Source organism: Chionomys nivalis, chromosome 1, assembly GCF_950005125.1.
Source record: "Chionomys nivalis chromosome 1, mChiNiv1.1, whole genome shotgun sequence".
In the NCBI taxonomy this organism is placed as follows: Eukaryota; Metazoa; Chordata; class Mammalia; order Rodentia; family Cricetidae; genus Chionomys; species Chionomys nivalis.
The window spans coordinates 59408311-59423517 of NC_080086.1; the positions used below are offsets into that span (position 1 = coordinate 59408311).

Sequence of the window (15207 nt, forward strand, 5' to 3'; positions counted from 1 at the left end):
AAGCAGAGCAAGACCAACCCCTGGGCACAACATCCAGCCTCGAGGTCACCAGGTGAGAGTCCCCTCCCCTGCCCAGAAGATAAGCCAGGCCAAGACACGCCTTTCTCAGCTTCCTGAAAGTTACTCTTTGCTTTCGCTCTCGGGCAAGCCAAGCGTTGACACACGCTGCTTCCTCTAAGGGCAATGCCCTTCCGGTTTTCTGCCCACCTGTTGCTTAAGACCTCGGGACATAGTTCATGCGTCCAGAGCATCCTTACAGGGGTGTGTGCTGGAGTGTGTGCCTGGCTGTGGGAAGCCATGGTTTCCATGCCTAGCACATGCACACAGGCACACAGGCACACATACCCACCACAGCTTCAGACTCCCATTGCCCTGGAATTCTCCATACTGAGCAGTCTGTCACTCACCTCACAGTCCATGGGACACAGCAAAGGCAAAACCATGGGAAAGCCCACTACCTTTATTTTTGGAGACAGTCTCGTGTAGCTGAGGCTGGCCTTAACCTCGCTGTGTAGCTAAGGATAGCCATGAGCTCCTAATCCTCCCAGGGGCTGGGATTTCAAACACACATGCCTGCACCAGCAATAGCCAACAGTTTTTGATGACCGACAACCAGACTTTCGATTCTCACTTTTCATATACATCAGAGAGTTTCCCCCAAACTTCCCCTGCCATCATGCACTCTTAGCAGCCCTGGTCTTTCCACAGGATAGCAAAGCAAGAAACAGATGAAAAGTAAACTTTCTCAAATACTGGAAAGGTCAAAGGGAAAGGAAAGCCAAGATCCAGCCCCACCCAAGCAGAGAAGATAAACTGAGGTGACATTTCTCCTTGGCCATAGGACCCAGGCATCAGTCAGCCTGGAGAAGGTCACTGTCTGACCTGGGTGTGATGGCTCACACCTATAATATATAGCCCAGCAGCCAGGAAGCTGAGGCAGGAGGATGGCTGTAAGTTCCAAGCCAGCCAGAGCTGCACAGCAGAACCCTGTCTCAAAAGAACAAAGGCCACTCTAGATCTGCCTCTTTTAGGGTGTCAGATGACTCTGAATGTCTCCAAGAGCAATGCTCTGTGACTACAGTTCAAAAGCTGCATCATAGGAGACACAGGCTTTTAAAAATAGACTCTGGGGCTGGAGAGATGGCTCAGTGGTTAAGAGCGCTGGCTGCTCTTGCAGAGGACCCACAGAATGGCTCACAGAGAGGTGCATGTGAACGCTGACTGGGTCAGACAAGGCTCTGTATTTTCCCTGGCAATCCTATCCAGAGACCCAGGGGATCCCTGCGTTATCCACACCCCAGCACAAAACACAAAGCCCAGTATAATACCAGAGTTTGAATTCTCAGGCTGCCTGGTGTGAAAAACAAGGTCTCACCTCTCCCTTCCCAGGCCCCTCCTCTTCTTCCCACCCCCATGGAGCCTCTTTCCTGCTGGCTATGGGCTTTCCCTCTTCAGGTATTCATTACTGAGGGAATGCCATACAAACGACAGACATCCCACCTTCTGCTAGCCTGCTAGCCTGCTCTCCTGACAGACATTATCAATCAATTGTGGCATTGTTTCCACTGATCCGGCACCAGCCTTAGATAAAAGACAAGACAAGGTCCTGTAAGAGAACCGATCAAGGGCTCCAGCTGAAAATCCCAAGACAACTTGTGTTAGAGAACAGCAAAAACAAGTATCTGGGGGTGATGGGTAGGACTGCAGGAAGGAGTGGAGGGATGAGGACAGAGGCAGAGAAAGTCAGTCTGGGACAAGATGGGCAGAGGGAGGTCAGCCAAATGAGGTAAGAGCGGGATTGGGAGGTGTGCCACGCTGGGGCTGAGACTCAAGCAGGGATCGGGACCTGGGCGGGATCAGTGCTCCACGCAAGGAAGAACACTCGGCACCAAGAGGGAGGTCCCTTGGACCAGGGCACCCAGCGCCTAAGTGACAATGGAGCTTCACATCTGGTCATTCCCACCCAAAAAGCCTGTCTGGAAACAAGTGACGCTCCCTGTCCCCCAGGTTTTCAGTGGGAAAGTGGCGGCTGTCCAAGGCGCCTCAGTGGAGGGTGCGAAACAGATAAAGACTGCGTAAAGGCTCTCCTTCCAGGGATCCTGAAACCAGCCCCTTCTGCAGACCAGGCACTCAGGGACTGGCTGGTAACAGGTGAGCAGGTGGAACCTGGCATTTGTGGGGAAATCCATGTCACAGCAGCTACAGTATGGGAAACAAGAGCCAGACTGTCCAGACTGCCTTCTGGGGCCTCAGTTTTCCTGCCTGTGACATGGGTCAGACTATGGGAGTGCCCAATACAGTAGAGCATTGTGAAAACGACAGCTCTGTCCCTGTCTGTGTGTGCTGACTTTTTCAAAACAGCAGGGCCCAATCACACCAGCAACAGGAAGGTGTAGCAATGACAGCTACTGTTTATTGAGCAACTGCTATACCCCTGTTGCTGTACCAAAACTTTTGGTTTTTCTTTCCTTTCCCTCTCAGAAGGCTGCAATGCATGACTTCATACCCATTTTGACAAAGGGCAGAGGAGGCAGGGATGGGTTCAGGGTTACCAGAGAGTGGAGTTTATTTTTAACTTCCTACTGTTGATGGGTTTTTGTTTTGTTTCTGGGTTTCTCTGGTCTTCTCCCAATGAGGAAGGCTAGTTGGGGTGGAAGGTTTTGAATCCTGTCTTCTCGAGGGCCCCAAAGGCAGAGGACTTGCTAAAGTGAGGCTGCCACTTTCCAGTGCCCCAAAGCTGCCGCGGATGTCAGGCAGGAGGGGCTAAGAATATGGCTTCTGGAGAAAGAGAGATTTGAAATTGGGGTGTGCACATCTTTAAAATGGGCACCGGCACCCCAGGATAGAAGTGCGCCTGAGCGGCAGAGCTCGAGGAGGCGCATGCGCCCTGGGTTCCGGGGACGACTTCTACACTGCATCAAGATATGCCTTGTGCAACCACAGTCAGGTCGTCAGATGGAAAAACTCAGAGCAGGCTCCTGCAGCTGAGCCAGTACCGTCACCCCACTGAGTCCTGAAGGCAGTGGGGCTCTGAGGAAGCTCCATGCTGGGACACTCGCCTAGCCTGCAGAGGCCCTGAGTTCCATTCCCGACACTCGGCCCCCTTCACAAAAGGGATGATCTATTACACATTATAAATATAGTTTATCACAAAATAGAAGCAGGCATTGTTCACTATAGACTGTTTTATCAGAAAGAGTAACAACTTCTTATCGACTTCCAATTTTCAGTTATCCTCCTGCCTCCGGCTCCCGAGTCTGGGATCACGGACATGTATCACCACTCCTGGATCATAGTATTCTTTTTATCCTTCTTTCCCCCCTTAATTCAAAGATGACAGTCATTAGAGTTTAAAGAAAATGCCCAGGACAGGCCAACTAGAAGTCGGAGCGACTGCTCGGAGGACAGGAATGGAGAAGGGAGGAAGCCACGCTGTTTGAGATGAACTGGAATGGAAGGCAAGCAGCCACACAGCAGGGAGGGAGACCTTAGAGAGAGAGAGTGAGGAAGCCCAAAACATCCGTGGGGTCTAGTTAGCATCCAAAGGACAGAGGCAGAAAAAGGAAAATGTACCTCATGGGGGCTTGTCAGAACTGGGTCTCATGTATTAAGAATAGTTTGCTAGCCCCACCCACAATTGAGACTATGCCTTGTCTCAATTCCAGAGGAAAATGTTGACCAGATACCTGTGGTCCCACCTACTCAGAAGGCTGAGGCAGAGGGATGGCTAGGGCATAGGAGTTTCAGACCACCCTAGACAACACAGCAGGACCCCAGTCTTTTGCCTTTTCTGTTTCTCTGTGTAGCCACCCTGGCTGTCCTGGAACTCTGCTCACAGAGACCTGTCTGCCTCTGTCTCCCTAGTGCTGGGATTAAAAGGCGTGTGCCACCACTGTCTGACTTCAGATCTTTTATTGTAATACAAAAAAAAAAAAACAAAAAAAAACAGGGTCTTACTCTGCAGCGCTGCCTGGCCCCAGGCTACAGAGACCTTCATGCCTCAGTCTCCTGTGTGGTAGGATGACCGATATGTTCCACTTCTGGCAGCTTATGGACACGTGTGTACGCACACACACCATTCCATTATACTGTGTTCACCCCTGCATGGTGGGAAATGGGTGACTTCCCCCCTTCTTTTAGTACTTTCTGTGTTCAAAACATGACTTTTATCATCAGGGTAAACACACAAATGCCATTTTCTCACTGACAACTCCCCTAGGGAGCAGGAGCTGAGGCGGCACTTTCCAAAGGATAACTGGAGTCCACAGACAAGCAGGAAGTATGCCTTCTCATAGTCTCTTCCTTAGAGTATCTAGCACTCTAAAGGACAAGCACAGAAGTGGACATCTCAGGGGGCAGCATGCTTAAAAGGTGAACTTGCCTCTTCAGTCAAGGGGGAGGGGGATTGCAGCTGCTCTAGGGACCTCTTTGATGCGATAATTCTATGTGGGGTGCTTAGCACTAGTTTTGTTAGTCCTACTGAGCCCATAAAACTCCCCTGAGCTCACCAAGTCTCCATCCTTGCCACCTGCAGTGGACCGCAGTTCTCCTGGCTTGACATGACTTCTCCATTTTATAGTGGGGAGTCTGAGACTCAGAGATATTTGGTGATTCCCATAAAGGTCACACAACAGGCACAGACTGGGGCTAGGCAGGGGGCTTTGTTGTTTGTTTTGTGGTTCCAGAGAAGGCGTCCCAGGCCTTATACAGACCAATGAGCCACAATCCCAGTCCTGAAGCCAGAATGAACCTGGACCTGCCTGACTCCTCGGCGTTATGCTCCCCACCGAAAGGCTGAAAAGATATTATCTCATCCTTCTCAGCTGGAAACCCAAAGGCCAGAGGCCCCACGTGATGTGTGAGGGTGAGCCACACCCAGAACTCAAGTGTGTATCATTCCTGCGTGATACGCTCCCTGCAAATCCACGTGGAGGGTAGAAGGGAGGCCATGAGCCTTTCCAGAAAGAGCAAGCCAGGAGGGCCACACAGGAGTGGTGTGAGGCCGTGAGGGCCAAAGTGCCCCACAACCTGGTCTGCATCTGGGACTAGCACTGAGGAGCAGCCCGGCTTCCATCTGCGATCTGCCTATGAGGCTGCCAGGCCCCAAGGGGTCAGCCACTAGCACAAGACTCTTTATCTAGAAACAGAACTCACATTCCAGCCTCGGAGCAAGCACGGGCCTCCTTGGCTTCCACTATCCTTGGCTGTTCATTAACCCACAGCAGGAAGGCCTTGGGAAGGGGAAGGGGCTGGGCCTGAGGGGACTCCCTGCCTATGGCGAGGGCAGTAGGGCAGTGCCACCAAGTGGGAACCAGAGTTGGGCAAATGGGTTCAGAGCAGTGGGAACCTTGGAGGTGCTCCTTTATCCCTGAGTCTAGGTTTCCCAATCTGCACAACGGAGATATCAGTACCTAGTATTCGGCACGACTCAAAGTCCACACCCAACTTGCTGGGGGGTGCAACCATGCCTGGCACTCAGTAAGCATTCCACCTGTTCATCTACCATTTTCACAGAAAGAACAAGAATTCCTTCTTCCTACGACTCTTGAGGCTGTAACATGGCCCTTGGGGTTGTAACCAGGTAATGTGTTACACTTCCAGGCAAGTCCAATATCTGCTGTAGTAAGTGTCCCTGACACATGGCTGTTAAAGTGAAGACTGAGCACAGCAGAGCGGGTTATTCACCCACTCAGCTGCTCAGAGAGGTCTTCTCAGCCTCTGGGAATGGGCACATCTGATATCAGAGAACCTATGGTCTCTAGTCGGCTGTTTGCGACCAACACAGGAGCACACTGGGCCAGGGAGAGTGAGTAAAAGTGCAATCGGACCCAGCCACAAGGGGCAGTTACCAGGGGATTCGTGAGAGCTCTACAGATGTTCCCAAGCTGATCATGCCCCAGCCCTGTACCAGTGAGAGACCTTCCTTGGGAACTGAGAGTACAGCTCAGGATAGAGCATTGTTTCCACCCAAGGGCTCCACCCCAGAACCAAGAGAAGAAAAGAGAAAAGGGGGGGGGAGGAGATTAGATATTAAGAGAGCTCTACCCAGGAAGGTGGAGTTCTCCAACTTGAGAGCAGGGTCCACAGGTGGGTCACAAGATTGATAGAGTGGCAGGACAGGGGAGTGGCTAGCAGATGGCAGGACAAGAACTTGGAACATTCTCGAGAGCTGTATACACCCTTCACGTCAAGATTAAAAGGACCTCAAAGTCCCGAATTTAAAATCAACTCAGTCTGAAAACAACATCAAAATCTTCCTTCTGGGCACTCTTATAACTCTAAGCTAGAAGAAAGGGAAAAAACTAAAGAGACAAAAAAGCAAGCTGTAGTGAGTACCAAGACAGTCAACAGATTAGATATGAGAACTATGTCAATGTTAAATGTCCAGGGCTGATAACTGGGCTGTGGTTACGTAAGACGAAGGCCTCGCTCTTATGAAATATGTGAAGGACTAGGGGAAGGGGCACCCCATTTGTGAATTACTCCCCAATGATTCAGCAAAAATACTATTCATGTGGCTCTTCATAGGACAGACAGCAGTGGGTGTGGATAAAACGCCCTGGCCAGCAATAACACTAGGACCATCAGTGTGAAGGGCGTCAGAAACTCCCTGAGATCTCGGAACGTTGCTGAACATTTTGAGTTTTGTTCTAATAGATCCTTCAGTGAAGCTGGGGCTATATAGTTCAGTGGTAGGGCTCAGAATGAGCACCCCTCCATCCCCAGCAGCACTCGCGCGTGCACGTGTGTGTGCGTGCGTGTGTGTGCGTGTGCGCACACACGGAAGAGATTAGAGAGGCTTGGTATCAAAATCTGGAGCATCCTGTCTGGAGCCAGGCCACCCTTGAAGTGGGTCTCAGAATCAGTTCATCCAGGCTCCCATACCCCATGCAGCATCTGCTACATCTACTCTCTGGCACAGCATGAGTACAGGCAGGTCAGGTGATCCTCCACTCAGAGATGCCAAGAACAAGGTAATGGGGCCACCTCAGGGATCTTGTCTTCCTCTAGAGCCTGGAGGACACTTTAAACGGGAGACTCCTCCCCCATGGGATCTGGCAGTGGGTAGCAGTAATGGGGGGGTAGCCTGAGCCTGTAAGAAAGCTGAAAAACTACTTACACTTGAAAGGCTCCTCTGAAGAGGCTGTGGGGCTGGCTCTGCACCTGTCACAAAGAGGAAACAAAGAGGTGTGGTCAGGGCCCAGGGTGACCAGGTCTGACCATGGGTGACTCTCAACACACATATGTTAAGGGGGGGGGGCCTCCTTTGAGCCTGTGGGACCAGGGACCTGACATGGGGATGCTGAGTCTCAAGCATGCATATGCACACACAGACCTACACTCTCACCCAAGTGCTAATGCAGCCCTGTGTGCCAGTCAGACACAAACATATTCTCCCTCCCTCCCTCCCTCCTCCTCCTCCTTTCCTCTCCTCAGTCTGAATCCTTCCACTGGCTTCAGTGCTCTTGAACCCAGACAGCCCAAGTTCCAGAGAATCACACTGTGAGGAGCTGCTGGAAGCCCAGGTAGGTTTGATGTACAAAAAAGGTCCCTTTTAAGTTGGACATGGTGGCGCATGCTTTTAATCCCAGAGCTGGGGGGGGGGGGCAGAGGCAGGCAGATCTCTGTGAGTTAGAGACCATCCTGGTCTACAGAGTGAGTTCTAGGACAGCCAAAGACACGCTGAGAAACCCTGTCTCAGGAAGGAAGGAAGGAAGGAAGGAAGGAAGGAAGGAAGGAAGGAAGGAAGGAAGGAAGGAAGGAAGGAAGGAAGGAAGGAAGGAAGGAAAGAAAGAAAGAAAGAAAGAAAGAAAGAAAGAAAGAAAGTTCCCTTCTGAGCCAGGGAGATGGCTTGGCAGGTGAAGGTGCTTCCAGCCAACCTGAGTTTGCTCTCCCGGGCCCACAAGGTGGAAGAAGAGAGCCGACTTCTCCAAGTTCTCCTGTGACCCTGCTCGGATACATATATGCATATCATACACACATATCATACATACATATAACAACTTTTTTTTAAAAGAGAGGTTCTTTTTGCTAGTATGCATTGGTAAGTCACTCACTAGACCAGATCAGAAAGCCCACACCACTACCAGCTCTGTAACCTGTCCGGGTTCCTGGTCTGTCCCTGGCTATCCATCCCCCTATGGACATGGCAAGGCTAGACAGAGGGCTGGAGAGGATTCTTTTATTGGGATCATCATCATCGTTATTATTATATTTCTTTGTGTGTTGGGGGGGAGGTATCACGTGGAGGTCAAAGGACAACTTGCAAGAGACTCCTTCCACCATGTGGGTCCTAGTGGTTGACTTTGGGTCACTGGCTGAGCCACCTTGACAGCCTAGCCCCAAGAGTCTTAGAAGGCAGAGCCCACCAATTATGGCATTTACCCAGGAAACCTGCTGAACTCCACTGTCCAGCAGCTCTCCCCTGGGGATGGCCCAGAAGCCATCACATGGATTCTGACGTATTTGTTCATGTTATGGTGTTAGGGTGAACCCAAGAGTGCACACTCAGTGGGAACACCACAACAGGGCTGCACCATAGATGCTTTTTTTTTTTTTTTTTTTAAACAGGGAGCCTCTGTTCTTTAGGACTGGATTTGGGAAACAGACAAGGCGGGCAGAGCTCTGGGCCTGGAGTCCCAGGCCACCCGCGGTGCTGCTGGCCCAGACACAGGAAGGCTTTTCAGCTTTCCTGGAATATAAAAATGTGGAGACTCGGGAAAGCTGTAGTTGTTGATGGAGAGGTAAGATTTCAAGGCCACTTAAACGGGATTAAAGGTGCTGCGCAGGGGTAAGGGAGGAAGGTGGGCAAAGGCACCTGTCCCTGCTTAAGCCCCACTTCTCCTTCTCCCTGGCAGCTCTACTTTCTAGCTTCTTCCACGACCTGAGCAAAGCTATGGCTGCCGCCCTGTCAGTACATACCAGACTTCCTCCTCAGTCCTCTCACTGCATCAGGGCACACGCAATGAGTCCGAGGTGCCACACGGTAGCAATAGGCATCAGTTTCTGAGGCACCTACTATGTGCCAGGAACTGTATGGGGATAGATCACAGCAGTGCCGGAGAAGCTGAGGTCCTGTTCTCAAGGACAGAAGAATCCTAGGGTAAGGACTGAGACACGAACAAGAAGCCACTGGGGCTTCTGCCACTTCCAGACTGGACACTGCCCGACAGAAGCGGAGGTGGACTGGTAATATCTGCAATGCATGAGGCACAGAAATGGAAAATGGCAACATGCACCTGAGTCCTGGGCTGTGCCAAAGGAAGAAAGACAGGAGGATGGAGTCAGAGTGTTTAAAGCACAATTCTCACCACAGTGTTTGAGGAACAACAAAGGCTGTCCCTGTCTGGGGCGAATCCTGACCGGTAAGAGGCCAGCTCATCTTAGACAGAGAAGACTAGCTTTCTGTGTCAGTGGGTCTATCTAACTTGCGGGCACACACACCCAGCCTGGGAACAGCCTGAACTGATTTGACCTGGAGATGCACATGTATTGATCTCATCCTACAAGGTATCTGGGGACTGATCTCACCTCCTACTTCCAGGAAACATGTGAACAAGACCTGGCCAATCGGAGGGATCGGTCATGGCTAGCTCACTCGTGGACTTGACTATACCTGGACAATTAGAATGACAGCCAGAACTCTTGTTCAAAAAATACTGGAGCTTGGGGAGCTGGCAAGACAGCTCAGTGGATTAAAGACATTTGTCACACAAGCCTGGAGACCTGTCAGAGGTGGAAGGAGAGAACAGACTCACAATTTTCCTCTGATACACACATGCAGGCCACACCTTGTGCACTGCCCCCAACACACACACACACACACACATGCACACATACATAATCCTAAATTTTTCTTTTAAAGAAGGCTCCTACTAAGTTGGGATGGCTTGTGGGGATGGGGTTTCATTGGGGCAGCTAAGGTGCCCACAAGGAGAATGGACCCCAGAGTCCAGAAACGGGGCAGACTGATAACAGCTCAGAGCCTGGATATAGATAGCCACCTCTGAAGCACACCTCACCTGGCCTCTTCCATCAGAGGATCAGTAAATGTTCTCTTGACTTCTAAAGTTAACTGAAACTGATTTCTATTACTACAAGAGCACAATCCAGTCTTATTAGGGCACGGAGGTACACACGTGCAATCCCAGCATTGGAGGGCTGAAGGGGGAGGATCGTGAGTTGGACACTGACCTAAGCTACATAGTAAGTTTGAGGCCAGTTCGAGCTAAATAGAAAAACTCTGTCTTAAAAACTAAATCAATACAGGGCTGGAGAGATGGCTCAGCGGCCAAGAGCTCTTGCTGTTTTTGCAGAGGACTGGAGTTCATTTCCCAACACCCACGTTAAAAGGCTCAGGACCAACTGTTACTCTAGCTTCAGGGAACCTGAGGCCCTCTTCTGGTTTTCTAGGATACTTGTAAATACTTGCACACACACACACACACACACACACATATACATATGTACATACATACAAAAACATGCACACCAAAAAAAATTAACTAAATGCATAGAGATGTGGCTCGAGGGTAGAGTGCTTGCCTAGTATGAGCAAGGTCTTGTGTCCATCTTCAGCAATATTATATCACGTTTGTGTGTGTGTGTGTATGTGAGAGAGAGAGAGACAGAGAGACAGAGAGAGAGAGAGAGAGAGAGAGAGAGAGAGAAAGAGAGAGAGAGAGAGACCTATGCCCTGGCTTGAACTTGCTGTGTCATTTTATGCTCACTCCTTATCTCTCCCATCAGCCCATTAGTACCAAGGTGGAGGATGCAGGTGACAGACTTGACATCTGAGGTCCCCCACAGTCTGACATTCTACCTATCATGTGTCTATTGCCAAGTTTAGGCCTGACCCTTCCTCTTGTCCTCAGCCCTTACCTCAGGGCACACAGGAAGACTGTTTAAATCATTCTTCACAGGTAGGCCTGTGAAACATCTGGAGGACTCTTCACAACAGACCGTGAACCCCACCCCCAGCTCTAAATGCCAGATGTGGGTGGAGCCACCTAGTCTCTCTACTATCCTGTGATAAGTGGCGGTTCTGGTGGAGGGACCACCGTGCTCTACGAACTCAAACTCAATCTGTCCTTTCCTTCAGTTGCTGATGCCAGGTGGCCCATGTAAACACACACCTCAGGCAGGTAGGAGACCAGACCACAGGGCCCTCCATCCTCAAAGCAGAGCCCAATCTGAGACAACTCCAGATGGCTGCAACTTTCCACAAGGGTAGCACCAGTCCTGGTCAAGGGGGCAGCTCTGGCACAGCCCCTGCTTCTGCTGGCCCCATGCTGAAACATATCTAGATAACAGGAGGCCATTTGAGGGGTATTCCAGCAGGCCCTGTGCTGTCTTCCAGAAGCCAGGAGTCTCTCTCAAAGAGTCCCCTAACACCACCACCACCCCAGCAGGCAAAATGCCAGATCCCACGCTGTGGGCCTTGTCCTGACACACTGCCTGGAGCAACCAGGCCTGTCTGCAGGGCCTGGCTGGCCCTGGGCTCTCCCCTGACTTAACATCCGACTTGGCTGCCTGCAAAAGTCTCCTGCGGCTTTTTGGACCGCTAACACTGCAGAATAAGTAGCAAGCGGCTTCCCCATAGCATCCTTTCCAAGGTGGCACTGGCCCAAGGCCGGCTCAGCCAGCTCCCAGACCTATGACCTTGAGTCAGTCACCTGCCTTCAGGAGGCCTTGGGGTTTTCCTATGTGAAACATGAAGACTAAGGAAATAGAATTTATCAACTAATTCCTTTTTAGCTTTTGGGTAAGAAAAGCTTTTGTAGCCTGGGTCTCCCTATGTGGTTCTAGGGGCCATGTTGTCCCAACTCCTGGGCTCTGGCAACACTCTCTCCTTGTCCTCCCAAGGAACTGGAAAGCCCACTGTTAGGGTGTTATCTCGGTTAGGCTTTTAAAGTCTACTGGATGCTAAGTCCCAATGTGGAGGCTAAGAGCCCAGTGTGGTGGTATAATCCCAGCATTCAGGAGCCTGAAGTCGGAGGGTCATGAGTTTGTGGCCAGCATGGGCTGTAAAAAAAATAAAATAAAAAATCACATCTAAAAACAAAATCTGAACAGAACCGCAATGAACCATGCCCAGGCCCCTGGTAACAAAACAAGAAAGAGAGGCTCCAGGCTGGATCATCAAGGAGGTGAGAATTGGTGGTAGTTACCCTGACTGCCTGGGACTCAATAAACAAGGAGAGTGGTTTTCCTGGTGGCAGGATGGGGCTTTCTAAGGATGCTGGCAGAAGGCAACACTCTTTATTATCCTTTGGCTGGAGCCCATGGCCGGAACTTAAAGTAGGAGTTAGCACTAAGAAGGTGTGGCCTAGGTGAGGAGACCATGGTCAGTTCCCTTGTTCCGCCTATTAACTGCCCTCAGCCCCATACAAGAACAGACCCCCACACATGTCCCCTGGGCCCTGCCCTGGCTGGAGGACGGGGTGTACTCTCAAAGAAGGCCCAGCTCAACGGCAATCCCTCATCCAGGCCATACTGACTCAGTGCCCTTGAGTTAGAGGAGCAGTCTGGCTTCCCCCACTTTCTTTCAGCCAACAAAACACCGTCACGAGGGGTGGCAGGTTCCCAGCCAGTGGGGCTTGGGGACGAGAAGAACCATAAAGGAACATCACAGCTGTGGCTTAGCACACAATCCCCACTTCCTGGAACAGTCCACCATGCCATGCCTTCCCTACTGTGCCCTGATGGGTTACAAGAAAAGAAACAGTACCAGTGTTTTATAAGGCTTCCCAGGGCTGGAGTACACACTTACAATCCTGGGTTCCATCCTTAAAATCACCCCCTCCAAAAGAAATACACAAAACACCTGGTGTGGCTGAAAACTGGCCCTGGGGAATATTTGGAAAGAGCTGACAAATTTTTCAGGCTCACAACATTGGACACCTTTAAGAGAAGCCCACCTTCTCCCCATGAAAAATTAAAGACAGAAATAGATGCTACGGCACCTAGAAGGGGCTGGCAGGCGTGGGATTGTTTTTTTCCTTTTAAAGGTTTGTTCTGATCTATATTCTCCCACTAATAGCTTAAGCAAACCCACATTGTTCCTTAGGAGAGCTTCCCTACCAAAAGTCGGTTGCCATAGGTCTACTTGGCACCACCCTGAAACTCTAATCTCCAAATTGGGGCGCATTCTTTCGGAGCAAGGGTCAGGCCATCTGGAAAATCATCAAGAGGATAAGTGTGTGGTACCTCACGCCGTGACAACACAGACATTAGATTCTTCCTCGTTATCCACCAAGTAGTCTCCTCAAACCCAAGGACGAGAGAGGGATAAGGATCCACCCAGATCACACTGTGAGCTAGAGGCCAAGGACACCAGCCCTGACTCTGTGCCTGACTTTGATTTTAGATGTTTACCTGAGTAACTTTTTTGTTGGGACATCTCTCACTCTGTCCTGACAGCCCCAGGAGGGCGTATTTCAGACTGTCCTATTCACTGGCCATATTTATACAGCCTGGGATGAATAAGTACCTGCTAGGCGGGTGGATGGGTGGGTCCAAGCCTGGACCAATAGACGTTCAAAGTATAGGCTCTCATTTCAGGATTGGGGTGCACTTCTGTGAGCCAGGCCCCTCTGCTAGATGCTGGAGTGTCTCCCCCTCCTTTCAGTGTGTCCCTCCTTTTCAGTTGGTGAGCAGGCAGATATAAGGCAAGCTTACAGAGGTCCAAGCTCAGGACTCAGGCCTAGAGTCCAACAGAACTGAGGCGGGGAAGTTCAAATCCACTTTGACTCTCTTGATCTTTGGCTTCCTTTATGTTAAGCACCACCCAGGGTCAAGGAACAGAACACTTCATGGACCAGGACGCTTCAAGATGTACCTTGCTGGAAGAAAACTGTAGGGAACAAAGGACCAGGCTCAGCTGAGAACCCCAGGCTACGAGGACAGGTGAGGCAGATCCGGGAAAGAGTCTAACATCAAATTCTTCTTTAGAGTTAATCTGATTTTACAGAGCACAGTGGAGCCACTGGAAGACCCTTGGGCAGGAGACTGGCTCAGCATCACCACTTAGATGGTACAGAGAGGCACTCAGAAGGCATGGTGGCTGATCAGGAGGCTGTGGATAGCAGGTGCCATCTGGTGATGGAATGAAGGTCCTTGAAATCATGACCAGCCTTCCATTGAGGCTGACTGGTCCTGGATCGGGGCAGAACCCTCAGAACAGCCCTGTTCCAGTGCCCTTCACCCAGTAGGCATGACTGCCCAGACCCACAGGCCAGCCACACTTCTCCACCCACTGCCAAGCATCTAGTGACCTTAGCTAATGGGCTTTCCTCAGGAAGGGGGTTGATGGAACATGGCAACCAGTCAGATTCCACATCTACCCTGTTACAAATGCCATGGAAACGGGACACTCAGAATGTCCCAGCTGGGAGACCTAGTCTAAAACTCCACTTAATGGCAATACTGAAGCTCGGGGGAATGGGGAGGGGACAAGGTGACTAGACTGACCAGCCTGGAACATGGGTAGGCTCGGTTAACAGAAGTCACTTGTCCACTGGATGCCCAACAAGTGTGGGCAACACGTCCTTCTCACCCTCCCCCGCCCTTCCCCGTGCATCTCAGTCCTGGGCTGACCAGAGCCCAGAGCCGTTCATCAGTGCCAGGCTCCAGGCTCTTCTCCAAGCTTTCCGAGAGTTGGGTCCTGGATTACCGGTATCTCTTAAGCAGCTTGCCCTTGGGATTCTTCCTTCACACTCTGTTCCTGTTAACTGAGACTATGAACACCACCATGGAAATACCGAGGTGAGGGGCTGGGGTTGTGGCTCAGTGGTACAGCACCTGTCTATCTGTGGAAACCCTCCCTGGGTTCCATCCCCAGAAACGTCAGTTGCACACGATCTTGCCAGTGTCCTCAATCTACCTCCCAGAAGGGGAGTTTTATATAATCAGAATGGTGGGCGCAGCAGGGGCAAGGGAAACTGAACAATAGGTGGTTTGAAGGTTGGATCTCTCCCACTTCACTTCGCCCAAACCTCACCAGAGCTCCTAGTCCCTGAGGTGAGTGGGTGGGGCAGGTTAGCTGGATGATCCCAAACAAAGTCCACAGTACCTCAGCTCCACAGTCAATGGACCACTCTTCCGCACACCTGCGACCTGTTCAGAAGCACCTGTCCTCAGCATAAAAGGCCCGGGATTGTACATTAACCTACAGATACTCATCTTCTCCCCCCCCCTCGCCCCGTG

General features: G+C 51.0%; 1 protein-coding gene across 3 annotated transcripts in view; it reads right to left on the reverse strand.

The window, feature by feature from the left end:
* The window catches only part of Slc6a6 (solute carrier family 6 member 6), a 74954-nt gene that overhangs the window by 53058 nt on the left and 6689 nt on the right, over positions 1–15207 (reverse strand). For all 3 annotated transcript variants that reach the window (XM_057762517.1, XM_057762526.1, XM_057762507.1), the window contains exon 2: positions 7121–7164. The gene's annotated coding sequence lies outside the window, so the exon portion shown is untranslated. The remainder of the gene's footprint in view (positions 1–7120; positions 7165–15207) is intronic.